The sequence below is a fragment of the Chrysemys picta genome, chromosome 1 (assembly GCF_011386835.1).
Source record: "Chrysemys picta bellii isolate R12L10 chromosome 1, ASM1138683v2, whole genome shotgun sequence".
In the NCBI taxonomy this organism is placed as follows: Eukaryota; Metazoa; Chordata; order Testudines; family Emydidae; genus Chrysemys; species Chrysemys picta.
The window spans coordinates 342,176,429-342,188,922 of NC_088791.1; positions in this window are offsets into that span (position 1 = coordinate 342,176,429).

The following is a 12,494-nucleotide window of genomic DNA, read 5'->3' on the forward strand; positions in this document are numbered from 1 at the left end:
CATCAAACTGAGACAGAACACTTTGTTTGAAGTTCCTTTGGGTTGATGAGAACTAGGGCATGGCAGGTGAGACAGCCCATCAGCATTGCCATGCTGAGCTCCTTTATGGAATTGAATAGCATAGGAATGAGCATTGCCTGTTATTGCATATGAGCAGCAGCTAATGATGATGGAATTCCATGTTTCAGTCCAAAATTGAAAGTAATGGGTGATAATCCATCAGCAAGATAAAATGTCTACCATACAGAGAAGTATGGAACTTCCGAATACCAAAGATAATGCTGAAAGCTTCTCACTCTATATGTGCATAGTTCGTCTCAGGAGTAGGCAGTGATGCAAAGGTAGTTGGTTTCTCCGTGCCATTAGAAAATGTGGCAAAGAACTGTACCCACTCCATGTGGTGAAGCATCACAAGCCAATTGCAATGGTAGCAAAGCATCAAAATCCATAAGAACTTCAGGGGATATCAACAGCTTCCTTGCTTCCTTAAATGCATATTCAGTCCATTTCCATTTTTATTTTGCTTATAACAGTTCGTGTAAAGGTGCCAATACTGTTGCCAGATTAGGCACAAATTTACCATGGTAGTTAAGCAGTCCTAAGAATGAACATAACTGTGACACGTTCTCTGGTGGTGATGCTTCAAGAACTTCCTTCTCTTTCTCTGGTGATTTCCTTAAGCCTGTGGCACCAATTACATGTCCAAGGTATTCAACTGAAGGTTTGAAAAACTCACATTTCTCTTGCGGTACTCTCAGTCCATGGTCTTCCAAACGTTGCAACACAGTGTCCAAATTTCAAAGATGATCCTCTCAATCTGTTCCTTTAATAAGAATCTCAACCAAAAAGCATAGAACTCCATTCAGTCCTTCAGAATCTCATCCAGGGCTTTCTGGACCTGAGCAGGTGTTGATGTGGTACTGAAAAGCAACCTGTTGTATCAAAATAAACCTTTTTGTGTGTTGATTGTGAGATATTTGGAAGATGCCAGATCTATCTCCATCTATAGGTATGCACTGAGCAAATCCAATATACTGAAACACTGCCCACCACTAAGAATAGCAAACAAATCTTCAGTGAGGGTCTACACTACGAAATTAGGTCAAATTTATAGAAGCTGGTTTTATAGAAATCGGTTTTATACAGTCGATTGTGTGTGTCCCCACATAAAATGCTCTAAGTGCATTAAGTCGGCGGACCGCGTCCACAGAACCGAGGCTAGCGTCGACTTCCGGAGCATTGCACTGTGGGTAGCCCACAGTTCCCGCAGTCTCTGCCACCCATTGGAATTCTGGGTTGAGATCCCAATGCCTGATGATGCAAAAACAGTGTTGCGGGGGGTTCTGGGTATATGTCGTCAGGCCCCTCCCCCTCCGTCAGAGCAATGGCAGACAATCGATTCACGCCTTTTTACCTGGGTTACCTGTGCAGACAACATACCACGGCAAGCAGGCTTAATTCGATTTAATGCTGCTAAATTCACTCGCCCCTCCCTCCCTCCATCAGACAATAGTTTCGTGCCTTTTTTCAGCCCAGACGCCATAGCACTGGGATCATGGAGCCCGCTCAGATCACCGTGGCAATTATGAGCACTATGAACACCACGCGCATTGTCCTGGAGTATATGCAGAGCCAGAACATGCCAAAGCAAAACCAGGCGAGGAGGCAATTGCAGCGATTGCAGCGTGGCGACGAGAGTGATGAGGAAATTGACATGGACATAGACTTCTCACAAGGTACAGGCCCCAGCAATGTGCAAATCATGGTGTTACTGGGGGATGTTCATGGCGTGGAACGCCGATTCTGGGCCCGGGAAACAAGCACCGACTGGTGGGACCGCATCGTGTTGCAGGTGTGGGACGATTCCCAGTGGCTGCGAAATTTTCGCATGCGTAAGTGCACTTTCCTGGAACTTTGTGACTTGCTTTCCCTTGCCCTGAAGCACCAGAATACCAGGATGAGAGCAGCCCTCACAGTTGAGAAGCAAGTGGTGATAACCCTGTGGAAGCTTGCAAGCCAGACAGCTACCGGTCAGTCGGGAATCAATTTGGAGTGGGCAAATCTACTGTGGGGGCTGCTGTGATCCAAGTTGCCAGGGCAATCAAAGACCTGCTGATATCAAGGGTAGTGACTCTGGGAAACGTGCAGGTCATAGTGGATGGCTTTGCTGCAATGGGATCCCCAAACTGTGGTGGGGCGCTAGATGGAACCCATATCCCTATCTTGTCCCCAGAGCACCAAGCCACCAAGTACATAAACCGCAAGGGGTACTTTTCAATGCTGCTGCAAGCCCTGGTGGATCACAAGGGGCGTTTGTAACATCAGCATGGGATGGCCGGGAAAGGTACATGATGCTCGCGTCTTCAGGAATTCTGGTCTGTTTCAAAAGCTGGAGGAAGGGACTTCCTTCCCGGACCAGAAAATAACCGTTGGGGATGTTGAAATGCCTATCGTTATCCTTGGGGATCCAGCCTACCCCTTAATGCCATGGCTCATGAAGCCATACAGAGGCAGCCTGGACAGTAGTCAGGACCTGTTCAACTATAGGCTGAGCAAGTGCCGAATGGTGGTAGAATGTGCATTTGGACGTTTAAAAGTGCGCTGGCGCAGTTTACTGACTCGGATAGACCTCAGCAAAGCCAATATTCCAATTGTTATTGCTGCTTGCTGTGCGCTCCACAATATCTGTGAGAGTAAGGGGGAGACATTTATGGCGGGGTGGGAGGTTGAGGGAAATCGCCTGGCCACTGATTACACGCAGCCAGACACCAGGGCGGTTAGAGTACAGCAGGGTGTGATGCGCATCAGAGAAGCTTTGAAAACCAGTTTTGTGACTGGCCAGGCTACGGTGTGAAACTTCTGTTTGTTTCTCCTTGATGAACTTCTCCCCCTCCCCCCGGTTCACTCTACTTCCCTGTAAACTAACCACCCTCCCCTCCCCCCTTCGAGCACTGCTTGCAGAGGCAATAAAGTCATTGTTACTTCACATTCATGCATTCTTTATTAATTCATCACACAACTAGGGGGATAACTGCCAAGGTAGCCCGGGGGGTGGGGGAGGAGGGAAAGAAAAGGACACACTGCAGTTTAAAACTTTAAAACTTTAACACTTATTGAAGGCCAGCCTTCTGATGCTTGGGCAATCATCTGGGGTGGAGTGATTGGGTGGCCAGAGGCCCCCACACCGTGTTCTTGGGCTTCTGGGTGAGGAGGCTATGGAACCTGGGGAGGAGGGCTGTTGGTTACACAGGGGCTGTAGCGGCGGTCTCTGCTCCTGCTGCCTTTCCTGTAGGTCAACCACACGCTGGAGCATATCAGTTTGATGCTCCAGCAGCCGGAGCATCGACTCTTGCCTTCTGTCAGCAAGCTGACGCCACCTATCCTCTTCAGCCCTCCACTTGCTCTCTTCAGCCCGCGATTCAGCCCGCCACCTCTCCTCTCGTTCATATTGTGCTTTTTTGCACTCTGACATTGACTGCCTCCACGCATTCTGCTGTGCTCTGTCAGTGTGGGAGGATATCTGGAGCTCCGAGAACATATCATCCCGAGTCTGCTGTTTTCTCCTTCTAATCTTCACTAGCCTCTGCGAAGGAGAAACATTTGCAGCTGGTGGAGGACAAGGGAGAGGTGGTTAAAAAAGACACATTTTAGAGAACAATGGGTACGCATTAAATTTTGCTGTTCACATTACACAGCACATGTGCTTTCATTACAAGGTAGCATTTTTCCTCTTAGATTGAGGGCCTGCCGGTTTGGTGTGAGAGATCACTCACGCAGTGCCAGGCAACAGAATTCGGCTTGCAGGCAGCCATGGTAAGCCACAGTCTTTTGGCTTTTTTAACCTTCATAACATGTGGGAATGGTTTCAAACAGCAGCGCCCTCATTTCCTATACCAAGCACCCATTGGGTTGGCCATTTAAAATGGGTTTGCAATGTAAAAGGAGGGGCTGCGGTTTCCGGGTTAACATGCAGCACAAACCCAACTACCCCACACACACCCAGTTCTCTGGGATGATCACTTCACCCCTCCACCCCACCGCATGGCTAACAGCGGGGAACATTTCTGTTCAGCCGACCAGGAACGGGCACCTCTGAATGTCCCCTTAATAAAATCACCCCATTTCAACCAGGTGACCGTGAATGATATCACTCTCCTGAGGATAACAAAGAGAGATAAGGAATGGATGTTGTCTGCATGCCAGCAAACACCGGGACCATACGCTGCCATGCTTTGTTATGCAATGATTCCAGACTACGTGCTACTGTCCTGGCGTAGTAAAGTGTCCTACCATGGCAGACGGGATAAGGCAACCCTCCCCAGAAACCTTTTGCAAAGGCTTTGGGAGTACATGAAGGAGAGCTTTCTGGAGATGTCCCTGAAGGATTTCCGCTCCATCCCCATACACGTTAACAGACTTTTCCAGTAGCTGTACTGGCCGCGATTGCCAGGGCAAATTAATCATTAATCATTAAACACGCTTGCTTTTAAACCATGTCTAATATTTACAAAGGTACACTAACCAGAGGGGCACCCTCAGGGTCTGGGAGCATGCCTTGGGTGAGTTCGGGGGTTACTGTTCCAGGTCTAGGGTGATAAACATATCCTGGCTGTTGGGGAAACCGGTTTCTCCGCTTCCTTGCTGTGAGCTATCTTCATTGCCTTCATCATCATCTTCCTCGTACCCGAACCGGCTTCCCTGTTGCATGATTCTCCATTGATGGAGTCAAAGCACACGGTTGGGGTAGTGGTGGCTGTACCCCCAGCATGGCATGCAGCTCCGCGTAGAAGCAGCATGTTTGCGGCTCTGCCCCGGACCTTCTGTTTGCCTCTCTGGCTTTGTGGTAGGCTTGCCTTAGCTCCGTAATTTTCACGCAGCACTGCTGTGCGTCCCTGTTATGGCCTCTGTCCTTCATGGCCTTTGAGACTTTTTCTAATATTTTGCCATTTCGTTTACTGCTACGGAGTTCAGCTAGCACTGATTCGTCTCCCCATATGGCAAGCAGATCCCGTACCTCCGGTTTGGTCCATGCTGGAGCTCTTTTGCGTTCCTGGGACTCCATCATGGTTTCCTGTGCTGATGAGCTCTGCATGGTCACCTGTGCTCTCCACGCTGGGCAAACGGGAAATGAAATTCAAAAGTTCGCGGGGCTTTTCCTGTCTACCTGGTCAGTGCATCTGAGTTGAGAGCGCTGTCCAGAGCAGTCACAATGAAGCACTGTGGGATAGCTCCCGGAGGCCAATAACGTCGAATTCCGTCCACACTACCCCAAATCCGATCCGACCCGCAAAGGCCGATTTTAGCGCTAATCCCCTCATCGGAGGTAGAGTAAAGAAGCCAGTTTAAAGGGCCCTTTAAGTCGAAAAAAAGGGCTTCATCGTGTGGACATGTCCAGGCTTAATTCGATTTAATGCTGCTAAATTCAACCTAAACTCATAGTGTAGACCAGGCCTAAGAGGAAGTAGTTACTGGTCTGCACATAAAACTGAATTCAGTGTCACTTTGAAAACTCCACAAATTCAGACTGAGCCGTCCTCCTTGATCCCTGGAATGACAGATGTAGCCACTCACCATGCAAAACCAGTAACAAGACTCGGATGTTCACTAATAATCAGCTTCCACCAGAGGCTTCAAAGCAAAAGGCACAACTCTGGGCTTTCAATATTTCAGCTGACTTTTAGACTTAACAGTGAGCTTCACTGATACATTGCTCATCTGTCCAACCTCTTTTTCAAAAACTTTGAAGTGTCTGTCCAGTATTTCTTGAAGATTTCGAGGTTCTTTTGTAATCGTCTTGATCTTGGTCCAACTCACCTTGAGTTTCTCAAGCCAAGATCCATCAAATAATGGTTCATACTTTCCTTCAGTCACAGAGAGGGTAAAACGACCGATTGCCCATCTAGTTGACTTTCACACGGAGTATCCCGTTGGGGATTAATTTTTCTCCAGTATAAATCTTCAAAACTGTGGAGGTTTCTTGCAGGGGAACTTGTGACAAAGTCTGGTGATAGGTAGATGCAGCTGTCAGTGAAACCGCAGCTCCAGTATCAAGCTCCACTCTTGTAGGAACTCCTTCAATCAAGAGCGTAATCCAGATGCCATCTCTGACTCCAGCTTCCAATAACATGCGTAGTGCTAGATCTTGGATAGTGTCACTAAAGCTCTTGTCTTTTTACCCATAATAAATTCCTAGCTTCGATCCTTTCTTAGGTTCAGTCTTCGTAGGTGTCTTCTGGGATATAGTTACTCTGTGTTGCTGGTTGTTGAACTGTGTGACAGGTCACAGTGATGTGTCCTTTCTTCTGGCACTTCCTGCAAATACCTGGCCTACCCAGCAATCCTTCTCAGTGTGTGTGGTTTGTCCACAGTGGCCCCACAGAATGTTTCTGTGGTCTTCTATCTTGCCGATGCAGGAGGTGAACTACTTGGTCCACCCTAAAGTCCAGAGAATCCTTCCCTGTGCTCTCCATTCGAACTGCTACTTCAACAGTCTTCTTGAATGTAAGCGCTGATACGGTCAGTAACTTCTTCCGGACCTGGTCATTGTGTAACCCAGAGACTAATTGGTCACGCAGGACACCACTTAATGTTTGCCCGAACTGCCAATGCTCTGACAACTTCCTTAAAGCAGCAACAAACTGTGCTACTGATGCTCCACTTCCCTGACGGCACTGGTGAAACTGACATCGGTCTGCTATCACCGATGGGGTAGGAGAAAAATGTTCCTGCATTGCTGCAGAGCTTGTGACACACCTGGCAGCTCCAGGCCCAGCTGGAGATAATAGGTCACACAGCAGTCTGTACGCCTTCGGACCCATCACTATCAGCAAGGTTGAAACTTGTCCATCTGGAATGGAGTTGCAAGCTACAAATTGCTCACAATGTTTGCAATACACCACCCAGGATTGGCGGAGTTTGTCGAACTCACCAACATGGCCCACAAAAGGTGCCATCTCTCTGTTCTCCTGTTGGACTTCACGCCCCCACAGGGAAATTCTCCCCCTTTTTTTTTAATTATGCACTATCTGCATCTGATTGCCCTCTGCTGGCTGTGCTGACACACTCCTTTGGCTGCACCAGGGCTCCCTCCGGGTAGACTAAGCTGTTTCTCAACCTGGTTACATGAGGTTAAGAAAGATGGCTGCTTGCTGAGGCTCCCTCCTCACTGCTCGGTGTGAACAGTGACTGCAGACTCTTATCCATGATTCTATCTTTATTTGCCTACTTCCCCCTCTCTAGCTGGCTGGTTCACACTGTCCCAGGAGCAAAAACCGGAGTCTGGCATCCTGTGCCTCTCGGTGATCGTAACCCCTTTGTTTATAGTACTGTTTACTTTTTCTTCTACTTGGTCGGGTGGTGGGAGCACTGGCCAGTCATGGGATATAAATTCCTCATTGCCAAATGTTATATTTCTGGAGCCAGCAGAGAAGGAGATAGACAGACAGATGCAGAGGGGGAGCTGATGGACACAGCTGTCTGCTGTGGCGGCTTCATTGTTCTTGCAGTAAAACATCTGCCTTTCCCCTGCATTTCACACTTCTTTACCCTGTCTCTTTCAAGCAAATACAACAGGTGGCAGATTGCCACTCCCGGAGCCCGGCGCGTGATTGATCTATGGAATGGCAGAAGACTAGAGACCAGCTGTGGAAGTGTCCCAACATTGCCTTGCACATGTGCCTCGAAACATGCATGCTTGGAGTTGGATTAACTCCTCCCTTCGCAGCGAGGCTGGAGACGGGCAGTCGGATGTGAATGACTTTCCTAAGCCCTGTGCACATGGTAACTTTCGACTGCAGTTGTAACCAGCTAGTGGACTCTAAATGTGATCTGTGTCCATCCAGCGCGGGGTTAATGCTGTGTACTGATGGCAGCTAAACATGTGTTGTTCTTGCCACAGGCCTTAATTGACACTGTGCTGTCTTCTGTGACCAGGTCTTAACGACATTGGAGCCCATCTGCGCGTATATCTACCCTTGGAGCCGGAGGTGTAATTCCCAACTCAAGGAGACTTACCTGCACTAGCTCTGATCACGCTAGCTTGCTAAAAATATAGTGCAGCCGTGGTCGCAGGACGGGCTGCCCGTCCCAAGCGTGAGCCTCGTCCTGGACGAGTATGTTCTTGCGGCAGCTAGCCCCCTCCACTACTACATTCTGGCTACATTCTGTTTTTAGGGTGCTAGTTTGTCAGAGCTAGTGTGGGTATAGCTCCTTGAACTGAGAATTACGCCCCCAGCTCAAAGTGTAGACATACCCTGGGGCGCCTAGAAGCTACAGTGATACAAATAGTCAACATTAATTTTGCGCTCTGGACAGACCCCCTAACTATGCTGGTGTAACTAGTTTGGCCAATCTGCCTTTCTCTCAGCTCTCTGTGGTGGGACATCCCACAGTGCATTGCTCCACACCCGCCTGGTGCTGCTCTGTGTGCATGTCTTCTGGGCATTTTTTCTCCTGCTGAGACATTATGGGATAGCTGCCCAGATTTTTCCATAATGCACACCATGCAGCCGGGAAGCATTGTAGGTGCGGATGCACAGATCCACTTTTCCCATGGTTGTGTTGTGAAAAAAGTCGCTGTTTTGCTTCAGTTAGACCATGTTTGTGGTAACCATCTCAGATGAGTCTCTTGAGCTGGTTCCAAAAACATGGTTTGTCCTGGCAGCACAAGTTTTCCTTCTACGACCCATTTTCCTGGGGTATCCTTATACCGTCAGTGGCAATATGTGGGCGGGTTTAATCTAGATCAGTGGTTCCCAAACTGGGGTTTGTGAACCCCTGGGGGTTCGCGAAATGTTACAGGGGGGTTTTGGGAAAAAATTCCCTAATGGCGGACAGAGCTGTCCCTAGGGACCCCGGGCAGCACGGGGCCAGCAGCACGGAGCCCCTGGTCTTCCAAGAGCTAAGCAGATCAAACCAAGCAGATCTATCACACTGAGGAGATTTAAACTTCAAGGACTCCTTATAAGAAATGGAAAGGGAGGTAAATAGGCAGCTAAGCTTTGTTGTAACATGTGTTGTTTGCCTGGACTGCTCTAGACTTGAATGCTTGTGTAGGAGGAACTCTTTTAGTTGGCTTCTTAAATACCTTCATGCTGTTTTACATCTGATACTCCTTGATGAAACATAGGAGCCTTGTCTTATAACAGGCTTATTCAAAGTGATACAAGCTACGAAAGTGAGATCTTGGAAGAGTGTTGCCATTTTCATAATGTAATAAAAATACTGTAATGATAAATAATAATTAATAATAAAGTGTGTAATAAGCATGTCATAAAAACACATTTTATATTTCCAAGATCACTGCTTTAATAATTTATACTCAGGTAAAGGAGAAAATCCCTGGAAATATTCATTTTTAGGAGGGGGTTCGTGAGACAACATTTTAGCGAAAGAGGTTCACAGGTTGTTAAAGTTTGGGAACCACTGATCTAGATCTACTAATATGTGAATACTTCTCTCTTTGTGTACTCTGTTTGTGTAGGGCAGGGGTTCTCAAACTAGGGCCGCCGCTTGTTCTGGGAAAGCCCCTGGCAGGCCAGGCCGGTTTGTTTACCTGCTGCATCCACAGGTTCGGCTGATCGCGGCTCCCACTGGCCGCAGTTCACCGTTCCAGGCCAACGGGGGCTGTGGGAAGCAGCGGCCAGCACGTTCCTCGGCCCGTGCCGCTTCCTGCAGCCCCCATTGGCCTGGAGCGGCAAACCGCAGCCAGTGGGAGCCGCGATAGGCCGAACCTGCAGAGGTGACAGGTAAACAAACTGGCCCAACCCACCAGGGGCTTTCTTTGAACAAGCGGCGGCCCTAGTTTGACAACCACTGGTGTAGGGCAGCTTCCTGCCAACACTGTTAGTAAACTCAGCTTGACAAGTTCCCAGTTAAGGAAGCTAGTTAAGGAAACAGCTTTTTCAGAGTTTTATTGTCAGCTATTTCAGTCCCTTCCAGAGAATCTGTTTGAATTACCAGTGGAATGAAATTGTTGGCTATAAGCAGGAATCAAGTGTGCTCCAGCTTTTGTTTTGCATCACAAACTATTTTGCGGGACTATAGTAACAAAGGGGCTGTGCCATGGTGCATGTTTGAGAAACAGGTGTGGGGTGAAAGCAAGTCACATAATGGGCTGGGTGGGTGCTTGTGTTCCTTATGGCCCATTGCAACAGGTCAATTACAGTGTTAATAAGCAAACACTATTCAAGGTGTTTTCGTGAGCTGTTTATGGGGTGGGTGTTTCAGTGCAATTCATACCTCTTTGTAAGGTGACTCTGCTGCTTACTATCTAAGTACTTGTATGGCCCCTATAACCATAGCACTCCCAAAACATCAGTTAACTCTATGGTGAGGTAGGGATGTTTTAACCCCATTTCACAGATGGGGAAACTGAGGCAATGAGTATTTAAGGCCAAGATTCTTAAAAATGAATGCCTATAATTTTTTCTCTTAATCCGCTCCTAGGCACTTGAAGGGCTTGTCTATAGAATATAGGTTTTCTGCATTAACTGTCCCAGTAGAGTGGTGTAACGGGGCAGGACACACCACAACGGCGCCTCCTGCTGGTCGTCCAGAGAATTAGCGTTTCCAGCTCTGGAGCGCCCTCTGCAGGCCGGTGTCCCGCTTGCCCCGAGTCCCTCCTGGACCCCGGTGCCTCTTTCAGGCTAGGGTGCTGCCCCCTGGCTGTACCCCCCACAGATCTGGGTCTCCCCTCCCTGGGGAACCCCCACCCTCTATCCCCACCTCGCCTCAGTCTATGGCCACTGCCAGTCATTAACTAGCCCCCGTTCACTGGGGCAGACTGCAGTGTAAATGCCACTCATCATAGGCAAGGCAGGTTTGGACCTGCTGCCTCTGCCTACCCTTGGGCTGCCCTCTGCAACCCAGTACCTTTCTTTGGCCTTTAACAAGGCCTGCAGCCTGGGGGGGTTTCTAGGCCAGAGCTCCCCAGCTCCTCTGGCCTTTCCCCAGCCCTGCTCCAGTCTTGGTACCCTGCTTAGCTCCTAGCAGCCAGGCCCATCCCTCTCCACATCAAGAGAGAGAATGTCTGTGTGCTCCTGGCCCACTGCCCTCTTATAAGGGCCAGCTGGGCCCTGATTGGGGCATGGCCACATCTGTGGCTGGTTTCCCATCAGCGGAGGCTTGCTGCTTTTCCTAGCAGCAGCCCTCTTGCCGCCTCAGCCCTCTCCCAGGGCTGATTTAAGCCTTTTAAGGCAGGAGCGGGTGACCACCCCGCTACAAGTGGCAATAACAACAACAAAACTAGTTTGGACGCAGATCTACCAGTATGAAAGTGCTTAGACTGGTTGAGCTTATTCTGGTTTGGGAACTGAAATAATCCATGTTGGTATAACTGCATTTACAATAGGATTTATACCAGTGTGTGTGTGTCAGGAAAAAAAATCCCTCCTCTAACCAACATTGTTATGCTGGTAAAACTCTTCCGTGTAAACCAGCCCTAAAGAAGTGGTCTGATTCGTCAAAAGGGCAGAGCGTCCAGCGGCTGCCATTCAAGTCAAACTAAGGCCAAGTCAAAAAGTGCAGACTCAAGCTCTGATTTTTGCAGACCCAGTAGGGAGTCAGATAGTTTGTCTGAACTTTTGGAGGGTTGTGGGAACCAGAAAGGAAGGATGGTTTTTGTGATTAAGACACTGGAACTGCCAGAGATGTGGGTCCCCAGCTCTGCGAGGAGCAGCCAATCAGGGCCTGGCAGGCCCATATAAGAAGAGCTGCAGGGCAGAGCAGCTTCAGTAGCTGCCTGGAGCTCAAGGAAGGAAGTTTAGGCTCCTAGCCGGAGGAAGAGATGCCAGCACTGTGGACAGATCAGTGCTGCTAGCAGGGACCGGGGAAGCTAGAGAGAGCTCCTGGCTGGCTGCTAAGACTGGCGTGCTAAGGCCCTGAGGTAAGGGCAGAGAAGGTGCTGGGGCTGCAGGGAAGTGGCTCAGGGAAATAGACTGAGAGGTTGGAAGGGACGCAGCATGTGGATGCCATCTACAGGGTCCCTGGGCCAGGACCTGGAGTAGTGGGCGGGCCTGAGATTGAGGTATCATTAGAGGAGATTTTGGAACAGCAATAAGTCACCAGCACCAGATGGTATTCACCCAAGAGTTCTGAAGGAACTCAAATCTGAAATTGCAGAACTACTAACTGTAACCTATCGCTTAAATCAGCTTCTGTACCAGATGACTGGAGGATAGCTAATGTGACGCCAATTTTTAAAAAGGGCTCCAGAGGTGATCCCGGCAATTACAGCCTGTAAGCCTGACTTCAGTACCGGGCAAACTGGTTGAAACTATAATAAAGAATAATATTGTCAGATATACAGATGAATATAATTTGTTGAGGAAGAGTCAACATGGTTTTTGTAAAGGGAAATCATGCCTCACCAATCTACTAGAATTCTTTCAGGGGGACAACAAGCATGTTCACCAAGGGGATCCAATGGATATAGTGTACTTAGATTTTCAGAAAGCCATTGACAAGGTTCCTCACCAAAGGCTCTTACGCAAAGT